This window comes from Cardiocondyla obscurior, linkage group LG04 (assembly GCF_019399895.1).
Source record: "Cardiocondyla obscurior isolate alpha-2009 linkage group LG04, Cobs3.1, whole genome shotgun sequence".
Lineage (NCBI taxonomy): Eukaryota > Metazoa > Arthropoda > Insecta > Hymenoptera > Formicidae > Cardiocondyla > Cardiocondyla obscurior.
In genome coordinates this window covers 3,543,064-3,549,929 of record NC_091867.1, presented here as the reverse complement: position 1 = coordinate 3,549,929, position 6,866 = coordinate 3,543,064, and the positions used below count along the sequence as shown (strand labels likewise).

Below are 6,866 nucleotides of genomic sequence, written 5' to 3'. Positions count from 1 at the left end.
CCGGTCTCGATACACACGCTATCATTTCTTTTTCTCTCCCGCGACATTTATTCGTAACTGCACGTTATCGGTTACATCCGTGCCGCGCTTCCTCACGTCGCAAGCGGAATTTCTCGACAAGTTGGACTCTCTTCCTGACGTATAACTTCGCAGGTAAGCTGCATTTTGGGTTTTCCTATTACCTCCTTCGCATATCTCCGTCTTAATTCTCGTGAGAAAACTTTGCCGAGACATTAAGTACACTGCATTGAAACTTTGGGTGAAACTACTTTACTTCGTGATTCGCGTCATTGCGCTATTATCACTCCTCGGGAGTGAGAAAACTACTCATTCGCGTTCTTGATATCCAGTGGTGTGGTTAAAATTTATTTTTACCTCGTACCAATAATTTGTGTAAAATTAAAATTAATTTGCACAGTATTTATTAGTTTCAACATTATAATAAGTAAAAAAATATTTGTGTTTTTTTTTACGATGTTCTATTAAATAATATGTTCGTGGAATAATTATCAGCACCGTAACGATCTCAGAATGAAATGCGCAACACGATGTGTCCATCGTAACATTGACAGCCGGAGGCGTAAAAGCTTAATGTAGATTGAATGCGGATCGAACTTCATCGAGCTTTAACGCAATTGTTGTAGTTAATTGCCTGTTAATGTAAACAGGAACGGGTTGGATTCGTTCGATTGAGCTAAACTGATTTGCATCGGTTTCGTGACAGTGATAATTAGATTTAATAAAATTCCATCCTAATTAATGAAAAACTTAGTTTGGAAAAAAAGAACCGATATTTTCTATCGTCGTTTTTGTATGTAGATTCTTCGCAACTTTTTTTTTAAATAAATTTCCTACATTTTTTAATTCTACTTCTTTAATTTTTAATATTGAATTCCGTCCTTTTACAATCAATTTATGGATGCTCTGCTTGAAAATGCTATTCACGATTAAAACATAAAAAAAAGAAGCAAAATTTGAAAAAAAAACTTGTCGAAAGATTGAAAAAAAAAATGGAATTTTTGCTTTCCATAAATTCATATGCAATTTGTTACATTTCGATGCGGTCAAACCAAAATGGTAATTGAATGGACTCGCAGTATTTCATTGCAGTGACTAAATTGACGTAAATGCGCGCTTTACAACCAAATCGTACAGAAAATTATGGATGATATAACAAATTGCTTCCATTGGTATAACATGCCCATAGATTGTATTGTTAATTCGACATTTGATTTTAACGTGGCGCTTTGCTCCCTGACATGGATCGAGTGACGAGAATCCAAATACTTTAGCGAAGTTTGATACCTCTGTGTAACGACCTCGAACGACCAACCTAGAATACATGTGTGAGTTGTACGTGTTCGAGAGGTAGGAAGACACTACAAAGGAGCATCAGTGTTATTTGAAGCTTCAATTACGCCAAATGCGTGGTTTCCGCGGGTCTATTTGCATACTGTCGTTTCTTTGTTACTTTTTTACGGTACGTAGTAATGTTCCGAAAACGGAGAAATAAATAGGCAGAGACAAATAAAGAGAGAATAAACTCTGATTTTGTAACTAGTATCATTATGAAGCGCTTACGTACAGATCAATTATTATTGAAATTAAACGGGTCACATATGCGGATGAGAGATTATATTTAAAAATGTTGAAAATTATACACGCACGATTTATCGCGAGCGATTTTTTGACGATTTATTTTTTTTTTTCTCTACGAGAAAAAGGGAGATAAATTTTTCACGTTTCTGCTGAGGCGTTTACTTTTGCCAGTTATAATATCTTAGGTCAATTCGTAAAGTAAATCATTATATTATCTTCGATTTCCTTTCCTCGATTTCTACGTCGTTTGATATATGGTATTCTCTATATTAATGCGCGCTGATAGAAGAAGACATTTCATTTTTTATGACGCGATTACTACGCACGTGTGCGTTTACCGCCGCAAAATCACTATTTGATTATCGATAGGGTGCTGTGATATTTTATACATCGCTAACTATAGACGAGGCGAGCGACGATGCGTGCAGCATTGAAATTTGCGAGCCTGTGCATGAATATTAATTGCACAAATTAATGATTGATAAACCTCATGACATAAGTCTAATTTATAATAGCAGACGGAATAATCCGGACAGATTTATTGTAAATTAAATTTAAATGCAGCTTAAAGTTAAGTTGAGCAATTAATCTTTGTCAAACACGTTTGACGACATAATAGTGAGCGATAGTAAATGGACAGTAAAATTACGATCCATTATATGTATAGATATAATATCTAAATGCAATATTTTTATCTTTGTGTATTAAAAGTTATCACCTCGACAAATTTCTCATCTCGGGCTGTCGTAACATTTTCAAGAAACATCTCACCGCAAAGTGGATTCTGATTTATATGAACGTTACGATATCTTTTATACATATATACAATTGATATTAAATTGACAAGGTGTTTTCTGTCAATCAGCACCATAAAAATTTGCACTCTATCTCAAAATAAAGATCTGTATGTATTCTACGTGCGTTCAAATCAATCGTGCACGTAAGTAAAAAAGAATTTTCTTTTTTTTTTTCTTTTTCCCTTGAGATAACAGACAAATCAAATCATTATCTTTTATCGGAGGAAAGACAAATCTTTACGTCTGCACGTGTAGTCATTAGTGTATAAATATAATCGATCAATTTTACACATACATCTATGTATATATCTCGTAATGTATTCTTTTCAATCGTTAAATATTACTATTGCTCTGTCGTCATATAGATGGTTCATTAAATCTTTATGAAAATATATCGGGGTATATATTACCGGATACTATGAAATCTAATATCGCCGGGGCACGTGCAAGTTTTGTTTTGTATAATACGTGATATAACTGTGATCCGTCTATTTACATTCTTGATGCATAAAGCAGCATATAATGCATACTCTACTGTAAAAAAACTATCGATTATTTATTAATAGTGGCGGCTATTTAAGTGGCTATATGTGTGTCAAATGCAATAAATATAAATTCAACACTTGAATGGCAAACACGGTAGACCTAAGGCGCATAATTTTTTTTTTTCGCAAAAATTTCGCGTGGCTGCTAATGAAATTATCGCGCAATTCATTTTCGTTTTCACTCCGTTGAATCGCCATTACCTGCACTGCGGGCAATTTTAAATAATTTCGTCTACTACATCGCGATGTTGTAAGTATTAGTCCAGCATTTTATATGATTAATATGAAATAATGATTGCACGAGAATCGTTTGGTGGCGGTCATAAAGAACGACGACGGTTTAACTAACTATTGTGCCGACGGTAAAAGATAAATAGTTTTTCCTCTTTTGACCCCGTTCGTGAATCACGTTACACAATCAGATAAATTAATTTAATTGTCTCAGTAACTTCGTACTGTTCTTTATTACAACATTATTATTTTGCATTAACGATAATTTCAAAACTATTTCAACACTCTTAATAATCGTTTCTCGGGATTTTTGTAGCGGAAAATGCAAGTGTCTTTATTGAAGTACTAAACAAACGTTTTCGCGGCAGATAATCTTTCTTTCTCTCAGAACTAGCAAACGCGCACTATTTGCTCTCGTTAAAGGAACGACTAGTGATCATCTTTTAAAATTTATGACACTTTCAACTACTTTGATTAGCGCAGAGTTTTTGGTACCATGGGAATAGCTTTGTGTTACGAAATGACAAATCTCCGGCATAATTTCTTCGTCGTAAAAAAATTATGCGACCTAAACTTTTTAATTTTTAAATAATTAAATTTGTAAAATAGATTATTAATTTTTGTTGTAACAAAACCAATAAGTTGACTATTTCAAATTGTTTTTTTTTTTTAATCTGTTGTATCCCACTTAAATTTATTCCATGACATATCTAACAATTACACGAATCTTGTATACATATATCTAAACATTTATATTTCAAACTAATGGTTATTTAACGACCAGAAATGACATAAAATATGAACTGAAACTCGGTGTCATCAAAAATGTATTTGAATTTTACTCGTATTTTTTATCATCATTAAGTTACTGAGAATAATTTGCTCTGAGAATATTACTAAACTTAAAAAAAAATCTCGAAGATAAGAGATAAGTTTATCGAATATCCATAAATGTATCTATAGCGTTGCATTATTACACAATATTAAGGGTTTTCCTCTCTCATTACTGTTCCGCTCAATCAAATCAATATATTTCCTGGGGCAAATAAAATTATCTCCTTACTTTCTTCTTATTATCCGTATTACCAATTCAGTAAAAGTTAGAAAATACTATAGCAATAACGATTGTTATCATATATAAAATTAAATTTGAAATTTATGGAGAACATCTTTTAATCTTTCCGCGAGAATTATCTTTTCGGAACTAATTATAGAGTAAATGTATCAGATCGAAATCTTAAAGGAGCGTAATAATTTTAAAACATTTTTCTAGTAATTATTACTTTCGAGAACAATCATATTTTACAGGTTCAGATTTGCAATGTGCAAAACTGATAAGCTAATGTGATAAAAACGATACTATAAAAACATGTAACAATTCACCAGCTTTGTTATCTTGTTTTCCTGTGTAATTGAGCTTGTAATACAATTTTCCGCTTGTTTTGCCTTTAATTTATACAGATAGAGTAACGTCACGATAATGTAATTACGGTCGATTTCAATATTACTATAAACAATTGAATAAACACGGCGTAAATTAATAATTTAAATATTCTCTTATTTTTTAATTATACGTGCATGCACGCTTTATCGAATATTGTATAATTTCTAAAATTGTCGCATGCCCTGATAATAACATTAAGTTCCATCGATGTAACTTTCGGTACCTTTCATCTAACCAGTCTCGTCAATATACAGAATGCAGTGCAGGGACAGGCGAGACATGTACACGCTGAAAACTTTGCTGAATATATCTCGCGCGATTATTTCGTTACACGTGAATTTTCAGATCGGAACTTATTGACGTGGAAAATTGGCGATACGGATATAACGAGCGCGCGATACATTTTTCGCGGAGTGTAAAATAAAACCTTACGTAACGATAATTTTTGTTCCTGACGTTTCAAAAATATGCTGCGCGTTACCGATTTCTATCACGATGGCGAACGAAGTGAAACAATGCAAATATTACAGCTTTAGCAATTTTTTAATACCGGATCTAAAAGAATTTTTATATTTCGTTTTCCTCACGTGCGTTAATAATTTGTTGAATTAAGATTTTCTTCAAGTATTAACCGCCGTATCAATTTTACATACAGCTGCAAATTTGTCACTGGTTTGCTGTCGCAAGCCACTAACACCACACAACTTCAGAAATTGTTAGCTCAATATTACGCATCACCGTTGCTGAATAGTGAATACTACATACACACCACCCACGGCGTGCATCAGAAATGTGCCCATTTACATTTTCATGGACAACAAGATATACTAGATGCAAAAACGAAAATGACAGAATACCGCGCTCTCCAGAGAAATTTAGGTATAACTTAGATCACAGGAATGTTTTAGTAGAATTTTATGAACAAAAACGTCGTGAATTTTGAATTGTGAATTTTTTTTCAAATCAAGCTCGAGCTTTCGTAAAATTTACGATTACGTCTTGGTTCTTAATTGGTATCATTCATGCAAGCGAAATTAGGAACATTTCTGATGTCGGCGATATAGGAATTAATGTCTTGAATAATATTCCCTAACGAACGAGACAAAGTAAAACAATGGTAAACCTGACAGATCAGATAAATCGTTAATGTATCTTGTGCATTAAATCTTTTGTCGAGACACCAGCTTGAACGCATATATTGACTTTACATACCAATCAGGCCAATTATTTGGGCAAATACAATTCGTCGATGCAACAACAGAGCGAGTGGAGAGAGTTCGACAAGTTCTCAAGCGCACCTCTGCATTTGAGAATACTCTTGATATCTTAATTTAATCAGGTGTTCATTTCTCGTGCTTTTAGATAAATTACATGTAAAAGAGATAGCAAAAAGTTTGATTAATATTATGTTACTCGTCAATAATGTAAAAACTACTCTCATGATAATTTTATTTATAAATGTTGCCGCAGGCAATGATATCAATGAGCAGACTTGAATAGCAATATTATTTATTGACGCGAAGGAATTTGCATATATTCGCGTGAGGAGGAAGTGAATCGAGACTTTCAAAGTGTTATTTTAAAGTATGATTAAATTATAAAATAAAGCCACCGGGCTTGTTGAAAATATGCAAATTTATTAAAATTGTAATTCTAAATCTGCGCCACGATTAAATACTGTCATTGCCCCTGTCACTTTCATTTTTCAAGATTTATTATTAAACAGCAGACGTGTACTTTTTAACAACTTGGGTCGGGATTCGGGATTAAGTAGCGGCAAGGAAAGCGCGACTTTGCTCCTCTATGAAATTCGTAGACCGTGACGAATGCCGGTGACAAATCTGAGGAAATTAAAAACGCATTTGCTGGAAAGTATTAAAAATTTCCACTGCGAATATTTTTCGTTACAACTGCGATTACTTTTGATTCCACGCCCATCGTCTTTCTTCCCCCGCGGCGCGTTCTCCGCATAACTTTTAACACACACCTTTCTTTACATCTATAATTACGCGAAGTCAATCCGAGCGTTATTTCATTGCGCGGAAGGCGGAGGAAGCGTTTTTCCAGGGTGCTATTTTGCAACGTCAGAAAAAAACATTTGACGACACCGTGACAGCTTTTGCTACGCTCGCTTTTTACCCGGTATCTCGCAAAGCTGTATGCAAAATCGATTGTCAAATAATTTTGTGCTGTAAATTTTAATTAAGTCTTCTATGCAAGATTTTAATTAAACTTTTTTTTTTTTTTAAA

The 6,866-nt window shown here is 33.6% G+C and overlaps 1 protein-coding gene across 1 annotated transcript in view; it reads left to right on the top strand.

Moving 5' to 3' along the window:
• Scp2 (Sarcoplasmic calcium-binding protein 2) overlaps positions 1 to 6,866 on the top strand; it is a 26,175-nt gene continuing 19,309 nt past the window's right edge. Inside the window, exon 1 of the mRNA XM_070656104.1 lies at positions 1 to 153. The gene's annotated coding sequence lies outside the window, so the exon portion shown is untranslated. The remainder of the gene's footprint in view (positions 154 to 6,866) is intronic.